Raw genomic sequence first — 13,736 nt, forward strand, 5'->3', positions numbered from 1 at the left:
TCTCAGGATGTATGTACTTCCCCAAGGGACAAAACCTATATGCATATGAATAGATGGAGAGAACATCATTGAATCTCTTCCCCTGCAGGTTGTGGGAAGGAATGCAGCCACAGAGGCAGAGGCTCCCCTTAGCCAGGGGAAGACGGGGGACTGTGCCCACCTCTATCAACCCTGTGGATTCTCCTGTTGGTCCCCACGTGGCTTTGCCTGGCTTGGGTTGCTCCCCCTCCTCGCCCCCCGCCCCCGTGGGGAGTCTTACCCGTCATTGGCTGCCCAGCCATATTTTGGGGCCAAACAGGGAGACATAAGGTGTAAGCACAAAGGTGAAGCAAAGTCCCTGAAAGGATCCGTCTCACAGACTCCTTTCTTTAGGGGCAGGTACAAGGAAACAGACGGGTAGGCTGCTGTGTGGCAAGAATTAAATATATGTTGCCAGAAATGTTGAACCTGAATTTAATTAAGCCATTAGAACAAACTTCCAATTTACAGGAAAGACAGCAGCCAGAAGGACAAATTAAAAACACCATGAAGAAGCAGTCAGCCAAGTCCAGTAGGTGGGGCATCCAGCAGGATAACTGGCACCATGTCAACAGTAATTGTGTTGCGGAAAAGCGGCAGGGACCAAGAAACTCACGCAGCACGCAGAGATCAGGGAGAACAAAGCTTTATTTCGCTGGTGGACTCAGCGGGATCATTCCCAAAAGAATGAGCACTCACTGGGGTCGGGCGTTTTGTTTTATAACGTTAGGCTTCCGGGTTTGGGAGGGGGTTCACGCCATTGCTATTGCGGCGCTAAGGGATTGGTTAAAGCTGGTGGGGTGCCAGGGAAGTCCGTCCCTGACAGCTGTGATTGCTAGATACTGCTCTGGCGGATAAGCCCCTAACGGCTGTGCCCGCAGGAAAACTGTTTTTACAAGATATCAGAGGAGGGAGGAGGACGGGAAAGCTCCTAACGGCTGTGCTCATAGGGAAGAAAACCTGCTCTAACAATTGATCTTCCCTCACATGTTAAGATGTGAGAAAGTGGAAACAGCAAGCATAGGATATTCTTTGGAAGGCAATGGGCAAGTACCTAGTGAGGGAGAGAATATCGAGGTTGTGTTTTTGGTTGCTGTAGTCTTAAACCCTTTACTGGGCTCAGGCATAAAGCCATTCATTAGAGAGAATAATGAGGGCCCTGGGCCGCCTATAAGTTCATGGGAAGGGAGGAGATGGACCAAAGCACAAGTGGCAGGATGACACCTGAACAGGAGCCAGGACCCTTTTCCCAAACCTGGAGGAAGAAAGTGGGGGAGGGCATATAGATGGAGATGAATTTCTAGGTATGGTTTTGGATTTCAGGTAGCTTATGCCTCTAATCTTAATTCTTTCTTTGAATTAGGATGCAAGGTTTTCTGCTGAAAGAAAAAGAGCAGCATGGGGAAGGATACTTGAGAGAGTGGACCTCTTAACTGGTAAGCTTTGTGAGAACAGGAGGAATACGATCTACTTTGTCTTTCTCTCATAACACCAACCAAAGTGCCTCGAACAGAGTTGAAAAACATTTAAGACTGGAAGTGTTATTGTAAAATAGAACTGCACATATCCTAGATTGAAACAATCTAAGGTATATATTGCTAAAATTTCTATTTTTAAAATAGTCCTTAAATGGCTTGAATTTCTGTGTATCATTCTTGATCACTAGGTAATTCTTAATTTTTTTGTCAGTTACACTCATAGAATATTAGAGCCCAGTTTTCTTACTTAAACCCAAAGAACTTTAAATAATATACCAACGGTCACACTACTAATTATTAGTAAAATCAGAATTACTACTGTGTTTCTTGTCTGTAAATCAGGGCACTTTCTAGTATGCTCTCTGCCTTCCACTTAGCATTTATGATGAAATCTACATCATCTTTCCAATGTGTACACCATCTCAAACATAGGACTTGGAAAGTAAAATTGCTATTATTCTGCTTGAGGTTTATTTGGTCCTCCAATCATGTGATACAATTTAGGACACTTAGCACTGCTTACTAAGAACTCTGAATAAAGAGAGTCCAGACTTGAAGCAAAGTCATCTTAGTACAACTGAGAAAAGAAATAAAAAATTGTCTTTAGTTCAAAATAAAACCCAAGAAAACCTCCATGATCAAAGTGTAAGTTTTAATATATTTAAACATAGTATTTTTAGTATTATATTATGCTTATAGTTTTAGTATTGTATTAGGTATTTATACTATTTGTATTTTTAGTATTATATTTTGACCATTTGAGTTCAGATAAAGTAATCTCAATCAGAGCATTGAGCTAATTTCATAATTATCAAGTTGTTGTTTTTTAAATTCACAGTTATGGTACTAAATATGTCAAGGTAATAATAAGGAATGCTTCTCCAAATACTACCTCTGTTCTCTGTACTTGCCAAATACCAGTTGAATGTAGATTTAAGGAATGAAAAGTAGCCTCTAAATTTGAATCAATTTGCATAGTATTGTTGTTCTAATTTAAATATATGATCATGTCATATTTTATTTCAAAATATAATCTAAACTTATCAAAAATCTGTGCACATTTATTATCATGAAGTTTTGAATTGTAGCTAGAATCAACCTTAAAGTTGCCATATGATTAATTCTTGGAGTCTCTGAAATGTCAAAGATTCTCTGTATAGTCAGTTCCTGATTTTCTGGAAACTCAGGTCCATTTTTTTCTCCCATGTTGGCTATCTACTGGCTCTGTGAATGTTCAAGAAAAGAGAATAGGAATCAACCAACTGTATTACTTGTCAGGAGATTCAAAAGATTAAGGAAAAGGTGAGGCACAACCTAGTGTTTAAAATAAGATCCCTGTAAGATAGGGGAAATATTCATTTTTCTGCATGTGGTAATCCAGTTTTCCCAACCCCATTTGTTGAAGAAAATAGCCTTTCCCCATGTGGTGCTTTTGGCTTGCTTATAAAATATTAGTTGACCATATATGTGGGGGCTTATTTCTGGGCTCTCAATTCTGTTCCGTCGATCTATATGTCAATATCATATTGTGTTAATTACTGTAGCCTTGTAATACAGTTTGAAATCAGGAAGTGCTTACACTACTCATAAAAATTAACTTGAACTGGATTAAACATATAAACATAAGACGTGATACTGTAAAACTCCTAGAAGAAAACAAAGGAAAGAAGCTTCTTGACATTAGTCTTGGCAATGATTTTTTCTTTCTTTTTCTTTTTCTTTTTTGGATATGACACCAAAAGCACAAGCAACAAAAGCAAAAATCAATGAGTGGGACTTCATCAAACTAAAAAGCTCCTGCATAACAAAAGAAACAATTAAGAAAATGAACAGGGGGCAGACGGGTGGCTCAGTTGGTTGGAGCATGAGCTCTGGGCAGTGGGGCTATCTGGTTTGATTCCTGCATGGGCCAGCGAGCTGCTCCCTTCGCAACTAGAATGAAAGTCAATGAGCTGCCGTTCAGCTTCTGGGTGGCCAGATGGCTCAGTTGATTGGAGCATGGGCTCTCAACCACAAGGTTGCCGGTTGGACTCCTCATCTCTGGTGGGCTGTGCCCCCTGCAACTAACAACGGCTGCTGGACCTGGAGCTGAGCTACACCCTCCATGGCTGGGATTGAAAGGACAATAACTTGACTTGGAAAAGTCCCGGAAGTACACACTGTTCCCCAATGAGGTCCTGTTCCCCTTCCCCAATAAAATCTTTAAAAAAAAAAAAAAAAAAAAAAAAAAGAAAGAAAAGAAAAAAGAAAATGAACAGGCATCCTATGGATATGGGAGAAAATATTTGCAAACCATATAGCTGATAAGATGTTAATATCCACAATATACACAAAAAATAAGAACTCCTACAGCTCAAAATAAAAAACAAGGAATTCAATTAAAAAATGGGCAGAAGAACTGAATAGACATTTTTCCAAAGAAAACATCAAAATGGCCAACAGGTACATGAAAAGATGGTCAACATCACTAATCATTAGAGAAATGCAAATCAAAACCACATGAGATATCACCTCATACCTGTTAGAATGGCTGTCATCAAGAAGACAAAAGGTAACAAGTGTTGGTGAGGATGTGGAGAAAAGGGAACCCTCGTGCACTGTTGACGGAATGAATTGCAGGTTGGTCCATCTACTATGGAAAATACTATGAGGATTCCTCAAGAAATTAAAAAGAAACAATTAACAAAATTAAAAGGCAACCTATGGAATGTGAGAGAATATTTGCAAACCGTATATTTGATAAGAGTTTTATATCCAGAATATACCAAGAACTCCTACAACTCAATAACAAAAAACAAGCAATCTGATTTAAAATTTTAAAAATGGGCAGAGGAATTCAATAGGTATTTATAGATGTACATACGGATGGCCAATAGACATATGAAAAGATGCTCAACATCACTAATTATCAGAGAAATGCAAATAAAAATCACAATGAGATATCACCTCCTACCTATCAGAATGGCTATCATCAATAAATTAACAAACAACAAGTGTTGGCGATAATGTGGAGAAAAAGGAACCCTCATGCACTGTTGGCAGGATTGCAGACTGGTGCAGCCATTATGAAAACAGTATGGATGTTCCTCAAAAAATTAAAAATAGAATTACCTTATGACCCAGCAATTCCACTCCTGGGTATATATCCCAAGAAATCCAAAACACTAATTCAAGAAGATATATGCATCTCTATGTTCATTGCAGCATTATTTACAATAGACAAGATGTGGAAGCAACCTAAATGTCCATCGATAAATGATTAGATAAGGAAAAGATGATACACAAACACGCGCACGCACACACACAAAGGAATATTACTCAGCTATAAAAAACAGAATGAAATCTTACCACTTGTGACAACATGGTTGGGCCTAAGAGAAATAAGTCAAAGAAAGAAAGACAAACATCATATGATTACATCTATGTGTGGAATCTCAAGAAGAAAATAAATGAACAATCACAGCAGAAGCAGACTTACAGATACAGAGAACAAACTGATGGTTGCCAGATAGGAAGGGGGTTGGGAGGTTTAGTGAAAAAGGTGAAAGGATTAAGAAGTACAGATTGGTAGTTACAAAATAGCCATGGGATGTAAAGTAAACCATAGGGAATATAGTTAATAATATTGTCATAACTATGTATGGTGCCATGTGGGTACTAGACTAATCAGAGGGATTACTTCGTGAATTATATAAATGCCTTGCCACTATGCTGTACACTTGAAATTAATAAAATATTCAATATCACTGTAATTGGAAACTAAAAAGAAAAAAAAAGAAAAATAGCTAAATCTCTCCCCAACTCCTCGGGAGCATGGAAATTCAGTAGTTTCACAACTATGTACTGTGGCTATGAAAAACAGCAGCTTAGCAGCCACTGGAGGGAAGAGAATGGACTTAGAGCTCCCAAAAAGCCTTATCCCCAGAGCACTTTCAGTAGTTGGCCTGTCCGATAGCTCCCTTCAAAGCTCCATTATTGGGACTTGTCTTTATTTGAACTATTTCAGAATACACTCTATGAAAACTGTTCAACATTTGTCAAAAAAAAAAAAAAGGCAAGAAAGGAAAATGAAAAATCAGTGACACAACAAAAGAAAAACAGATAAATTGGACTTAATCAAAATTAAACTTTTGTTTTTTTTATATGATGTCATCGGTAAAGTGAAAAGACAACCCACACAAAGGGAGAAAATACTGACAAATTATATACCTGATAAGAGTCTTGTGTCTAGAATATGTAAAATATTCATATAATTCAATAATAAAAATACAAATAATCCAGTTGACAATAGAGAATGGATTTGTACAGACATGTTTCAAAGAAGATTATACAAATGACCATCAAGCTACATGAAAATATACTCAACATCAATAGTCATTCGGGAACTACAAATCAAAACCATGGTAAGATACCACTTCACATCCATTTGGATTACTATATTTAAAAATAAAACAACAAAAAAAACCACAGAAAATAACCACGAGGTTGCCGGTTCAACTAAAACCCTCATACCCTGCTGGTGGGATGTAAAATGGTGCAGTTGTTTTAGAAAACAGTTTGCAATTCCTCAAAATGCTGAACATTGAGTTACCATGTGACCCAGCAATTCCATTCCTAGGTATATATCCAAGAGCACTGAAAACATGTCCGGAAAAAAACTGGTACACAAATGTTCATAGCAGCAGCATTCATAACTAGCAAAAAGTAGAAAAAAATACAAATACTCATCAACTGATAAATGGATGAAAAACTGTCAATATCAATGCAGTGGAATATTATTTGACCATAAAAAAAGAATAGAGTTACAACATGGATGAACCTGGAAAACATGATTTAAGTGAAAGAAGCTAGACACAGAAGGACACATAGTGTATGATTCCATTTATATGAAATATCCAGAATAGGCACACCCATTGAGACAGAAAGTAGATTAGTGGTTACCAACGACTGAGAGACGGGGCATACAGAGGGTTAGGAGGAAATGAATAGTGACTGCTAATAAGTATGGAGTTTCTTTGGGGGGCAATGAAAATGTTTTGGAATTAGTGGTGATTGTTGTGCAGCTATCTAAATAGTTTGATATGAAATGATATCCATTGAAAAAAACACAAACACTAACAATTGTCACCCCAATAAATTTAATAAAATAAAATTTAAAAAAAAAAAAAGAAAAAAACACAAACAACGCTTATCTTCATGTTGAATCCACCCAATTTCAGGGGAATTCAAGCCAAAATAATAATAGTAATGCTTCAATTAGCATTGTGTTTCTTAAATTATTTTTATTAATAAAGGCTGTAAAATGGGCCAGCCTGGTGGCTCAGGCAGTTGGAGCTCCATGCTCCTAACTCCGAAGGCTGCCAGTTCGATTCCCACATGGGCCAGTGGGCTCTCAACCACGAGGTTGCCGGTTCAACTGCTTGAGTCCTGCAAGGGATGGTGGGCTCCGCTCCCTGCAACTAATATTGAACACAGCACCTTGACCTGAGCTGCCTCCTGGATGGCTCAGTTGGTTGGAGCGCAGACTCTCAATCACAAGGTTGCCAGTTCGATTCCTCAAGTCCCGCAAGGGATGGTGGGCTCTGCCCCCTGCAACTAAGCTTGAACACGGTACCTTGAGCTGAGCTGCCTCCCGAATGGCTCAGGTGGGCGGGCTCTCAACCACAAGGTTGCCAGTTCGAATCCTCAACTCCTGCAAGGGATGGTGGGCTCCGCCCCCTGCAACTAAGACTGAACACAGCACCTTGAGCTAAGCTGCAGCTGAGCTCCCGGATGGCTCAGTTTGTTGGAGCCCGTCCTCTAAACCACAAGGTTGCCAGTTCGACTCCTACAAGGGATGGTGGGCTGCTCCCCCTGCAACTAGCAACTAGCAATGACAACTGGACCTGGAGCTGAGCTGCACCCTCCACAACTAAGACTGAAAGGACGACAACTGGAAGCTGAACGTGCCCTCCACAACTAAGATTTCCAACTTGACTTGGAAAAAAAAGTCCTGGAAATACACACTGTTCCCCAATAAAGTCCTGTTCCTTTTCCCCAATACAATCTTAAAAAAAAAAAAAAAAAATCTTAAAAAAAAAAAAGGCTGTAAGACCCCATTCTTTATTCCTTCACTTTACTAAAGCTCATATGCTCTTAAAATCAAGATTTATGATACATCCATATTCTATACTAGAATAGCCATTCTCTGCTTTGTCCGGTATCAGGGCCCATTGTTTTATTTCCTGTAAGACCTTCCTCACATGTTGGAATTATTTTGGAGGGTTGAAGGTGGGGATATATTTTTATTAGTAATAAATCAGTGTGGTAACACAAACTGTACCGCAAACTTATTTCCAATAAAATTCTGCTCACTTCCTGCCACTACGATTATATTTTATAATCACAGTAATTACCCTTTACTTGTGATGAGAACCATCATGTACTTTTGAACATCAAGCAGTAGCCTGCCATAAATTGCTAGTCCTTTTTCTTCTAATGATCCCCATGCTGTAATTATTTTGTGCGTTGGCTTTTTCCCTTTTTATTATCTTTCTCCTCCACTAGAATGTTCACTCTGTCATAAGAGGGACCATGTCTCTCTTTTTCACCAGTTCCTAGCATATTGTCAGACATGGATTCGGTGCTCATGAAAGAAATGAATGTATTTGGTGCTTGTTTGTATTAATATGACAAACACCTGCATTTATAGATCTCATCATTTAGTGAGTTATCTATCTTTGAGGAAGAGCTATTATTGCACCATTTTTTTTCTGGTTGTTATAGCAACGCACTGGTCTCCAGAGCTACAAATTAATTCTGATGCACTTTTTTCCCCAGAAGACCACAGTATTTTCAATTATGAAATAATGATGCTATTACAAATCACATTTCTCACATTATAAAAGGGCATTGAGAGGTTTTTCTTGTATGATGATGGCAGAGAATTAGAAAGGAAACATCTGTTCAAACTAAGAAATGCTAGGAAAAACAAAACTGTATGACAAACATCTCCACTGGTGACTGTTGCATATTTCCTCCAAGTTCTCCATATCTTTGATTTGGTTGGGTTTTCTCTCCAGGTTGTTATGAAAGTTTTGAAAGGTAATTGTTATGAAACAAACTCTAAAGAGCTCTTTACACCCTAAATATTTTCTCTTTTTCTCCTTGTTGCCTATTGTTTAAATTTTCATATTAAATTAGCAAATCATAATAGTCTTACAAAAATTGAGATTTTTCTCTGGAAAGGTCCAAAATAAGATACTTCTCTACACCTTCTCTCTACCCTCACATTTCTGGAGAAGGAACTGAGAAAGGTTTTATTAAACTGGGTTAGTCACCATAGAATACTCATTATCATCAGCTCAGTAAAACATAGTTTATCTGGGCTATTCAACCAACCATAAATGTAGTTTTTGAAAGGCAGAGTCTATTTTCTAATGATGGATACATGTATGTTATGCTGTATTTTCTGTTCTGTAGGTTTTGGTCACGTGTACTACAGAGAATCAGGCACCACCCAGTTCCAAAGTAGATCCGATCGTAAATACTTCTCTAAACTCTTCCTCAGTACAGTTCTGATTGCTTTCCCCATATGTAGGGTTGTACTACCCACCAATAAACAGTCCTATTATCTAAAAGAAGTTATATTGCAATTAGCTTACCTTCTGGGCTTTGACATTATAAAAGTAGTAACTGCTACAATACATTCAGCCAGCTTCGATAATGTGCATTAGTCATGGTGTCAGGAGGACAAAGAAAGAGATGAAGAGACGATAGCATGTAATGTCAAGATTGCAGATTTGAGTATCAGAAACCCTGGGGTATTTTGATACACATATTTGTATGAAGTTCATTTTAGTCTTCCAGAAATCTCTATACTTTTTATTCTTTTAAATAAGCACTAAATCTTATGTCAGATGGTTGTTTTATGGACTTTGATTCAGAGTTTACAGAGTTAGTTGGATGATTGTAATGACTACTGTCAAGGCAGTGTGAGAAGCAGGTGCGTTTGTTTCACTGCAGGGTTAGCCCCAAATGGACAGTTTATTTGGATAGCGCTGGATCTACTATGCCAGGATGACATGGCCAAGTCTTTCCTAGGCTTCCATGCTGGAACTCCTCTCCCCCCATCCCTCTGGTTGCCACATACTTTCTTTTACCATTTTTCCCCACATTCTTTCTGTAGCTACATCATTTCTTTAAACAGATTAATAGTAAATTTGTGGAGTGGGACATATTTTGCCTCTTTAAGTTTACATATTTTTTATTATTTACTCTTTTAAAATTTAATTCTTTGAGGGGCCCCATATATATCCCAATTTCCAATTTTGTATGTGTGTTGGGGGTGGGAGAGAGACCTGAATATGTTTCTGGCCTCCATGTACTACTAAGTCTTTAACTTATCAACTGTGTATCATTAACCATTTGGTTACCTAAATATTGTTAATTTTTATGAAAATACAATGTGCAGAGGGCATAGAGAAGGACATCTTTTATGATATGTTTATGATGAACTTCATAAATTTGGACATGGATCAGCTATATGATTTTTGGTATAAGTTCAGTGACATATTGAACATAATTCCATCCTTTTTATCCCATGGTTAGAATATGTAAATACTGAGGGATTAATTACTATGCTCAGCTGAACTTAAAATAGAAATCCTAAAACACAATCTTGATAGAAAGTCGAATGAAAGATAAAAATCATAAAATGACCATCTCAATAGATGCAGATAAATGACCATCTCAATAGATGCAGAAAAGCATTTGACAAAATACAACATACTTTCATGACTTCACAAATTGGGTATTGAAGGAACCTACCTCAAAAAAGAAATGCCATAGATGACAAACACACAGCTGATATCATACTCAACTGAGAAAGACTGAAAGCTTTTCCTCCAAGATCAGGACCAAAACAAGGGTGCCCCTTCTCACCACTCTTATTCAACATAGTACTGGAAGTCTTCACTAGAACAATTAAGCCAGACAAAGAAATCAAAGGAATTCAGTAATAAAAGGCAATAAAATAATTGTATGTGTCTTTATTTTTATTTTTTAAGGAAGGTGCAGCTCACAGTGGCTGGCCCATGTGGAGATTGAACTGGCAACTTTGGTGCTACCAGCACCACACTCTAACCAACTGAGCTAACTGGCTACCCCTGTATGAGTCTTTAATACCCCACTATCAATAGACAGAAAATAAGTAAGGAAATTCAAATTTGTACAATACTATGCACCAAATAGACCTAACAGACATACACATTCTATCCAACAGTACCAGAATATACATTTTTCTCAAGTATACATGGAACATTTTCCAGGATAGATCATATGTTAGTGGCAACAATAATATGAAACTAGAAATCAGTAACAGGAGGATAATCAGAAAATTCACAAATATGTGGAAATTAAACAATACACTTCTGAACAACTAATGGGTCAAAGAAGATATCAACAGGGAAATCCAAAAGTGTTTTGAGACAAATGAAAATGGAAATGCAACACCAAAACTTATGGAATGCAGCAATAGCAGTTTTAACAGGGACTTTTATAGCAATAAATGCCTACATTAATAAAAAAGAAAGATCTCAAATACATAATGTAACTTTACATCTCATGGAACTAGAAAAAGAACAAGCTAATCTCAAAGGTAGAAGAAGTAAGGAAATAACAAAGATGAGAGAAAAAAAATTAATGAAGCAGAGACTAGAAAACAATAGAAAAGATCAAGAAAACTAACAGCTGTTTTTTTTTTAAAAAGCTAAACAAATTTGACAGAGAAGGCTCAAAAATAAATCAGAAACAAAAGAGGTGACATTACAACTAATAATACAGAAAAAATAAAGATCATAAGAAACTACTATGAATAATTATATGTTAACAAATTAGGTAACCTAGAAGAAATGGATAAATTGTTAGAAACATAGAATGTATGACCAAACCTATGACATAGAATATATGACTGACTCACGAAGAAAAAGAAAATGTGAACAGACTAATAACAAGGAGATTAGAGCAGTAATAAAAAACCTCCCAAAAAAGAAAAGCCCATATCCAGATGGCTTCACTGGTAAATACTACAAAATATTTAAAGAAGAGTTAATGCCAGTCCTTCTCAAACTCTTTCAAAAATTGAAGAGGAGAGAACACTTTTAGGCTCACAAATTTTATGATTGTTTCTTCTATTTCTGAATAATGCCATTGGAATTTTGATAGAGGTTTAAAATCTATAGATCACTTTGGGTAGTATGGACATTTTAAAAATATCAATTGTGAGGCCTTCTTTACTCTCATACTAAAGCCAGGTAAGGACACTACAAGAAAGGAAAATTACCATTCAATATCCATTATAAACACGGATTTTTAAATCCTCAACTAAACTCTACCACACTGTATTCAAAGCACATTTAAAGGATTATACACAAAAATCAAGTGGGATTTATTCCTGGGATGTAAGTTTGGCTTAACATTCACAAATCAATAAATGTGATAACATCACACTAACAAAATGAAGGATTAAAATCATATGATGATCTCAATGCAGAAAAACATTTGACAAAATTCAATGTCCTTTTATGATAACAACTTTCAAGAAATTTGGTGTAGAAGGAATGCTCCTCAACATAATAAAAGCTACCTATGACAAGTACAGCTAACATCACATTTAATGATGAAAAGCTGGACGGTTTTTCTTTTCAGGAACAAGACAAGAATGATCACACTCACATCTTTTATTCAGCATGGCACTGAGAGTCCTTGCCAGAGCAATTAGACAAGACAAAGAAATGAAAGCCATCCAAATCAGAAAGGAAGAAGCAAAATTGTCAGCAGATGACATGATCTTATATATAGAAAACCCTGAAGATACATCAAAAAACTGTTAGAACTAATCAACAAATCCAGCCACGTTTCAGGATGCAAAATCAACATACAAAAGTCAGTTGCATTAATATACTAACAAACTATCTGAAAAGGGAATTTAAAAACTATTTCATTTACAATAACATCAAAACAATAAACTACTTAGGAATACATTTAAAGAAGGAGGTAAAAGACCCGCACACTTCAACATATGAGACATTGTTCAAAGAAATTTTAAAAGGCACAAGTAAGTGGAAAGATATCCTGCATTCAGGGATCAGAATTGATATTTTTAAAATGTCCATCTACCCAAAGTGATCTATAGGTCTTAAACTTCTATCAAAATTCCAATGGCATTATTCACAGAAATAGAAGAAACAATCATAAAATTTGTATAAAACCACCAAAGACCCAACTAGCCAGTGAAATTTTGAGAAAGAACAAAGCCATGAGCATCACACATGCTGATTACAAATGATATTATAAAGCTATAGCAATCAAAGCAGCATGGTACTGGCATAAAAACAGACACATAGACCAATGAAACAGAACAGAGAGCCCAGAAATGAACCCCCACATATATGGCCAACTAACCCTTTAACGAGGGCACCAAGAATATGCAATGGGTAAAGAATAGTCTTTTTAGGGGCAGCCGGATGGTTCAGTTGGTTAGAGCGCGAGCTCTTAGTGGGGTTGCTGTTTCAATTCCCACATGGGCCAGTGAGCTGCACCCTCCACAACTAGATTGAAGACAACTAGATGGAAGACAAGGAGCTGCTGCAGCTCTGTGTGTGTGTGGTGGGGGGCGGCCTGGTGGGCTGGGTGGCCTGGTGGGCTGCGCCCCCTGCAACTAAAGATTGAAAATGGCAACTGGACTTGGGGCTGAGCTGCGCCTCCACAACTAGATTGAAGGACAACGACTTGACTTGGAGCTGATGGGCCCTGGAGAAACACACTGTTCCCCAACATTCCCCAATTAAAAAAAAAGTCTTTCTAGTAATTGGTATTGGAAAATTGATAACCACATGCAAAATAATGAAATTGGACCCATACACAACAATTAACTTGAAAAAGATTAAAGACTTTAATGTAAGACCTGGCACATAAAACTCCTAGAAGAAAACATAGGGGAAAGCTCCTTGACATTGGTCTTAGCAATGACTTTTTTTTTTTTTTTTTGATATACCAAAAGCATGGTCAATAAAAGCAAAAATAAACTAGTGGGACTACGTCAAACTAAAAAGTTTCTGCACAGCAAAGAAAACAATCAGAAAAATGAAAAGGCAACTTATGGAATTGGAGAAAATATTTCCAAATGATGCTTGTGTCTGATAACAGCTTACTATCCAAAACATAAGAATCTCATACAATTCAATACCATGTTTCCCCGAA

The sequence above is a fragment of the Rhinolophus sinicus genome, linkage group LG04 (assembly GCF_036562045.2).
Source record: "Rhinolophus sinicus isolate RSC01 linkage group LG04, ASM3656204v1, whole genome shotgun sequence".
In the NCBI taxonomy this organism is placed as follows: domain Eukaryota; kingdom Metazoa; phylum Chordata; class Mammalia; order Chiroptera; family Rhinolophidae; genus Rhinolophus; species Rhinolophus sinicus.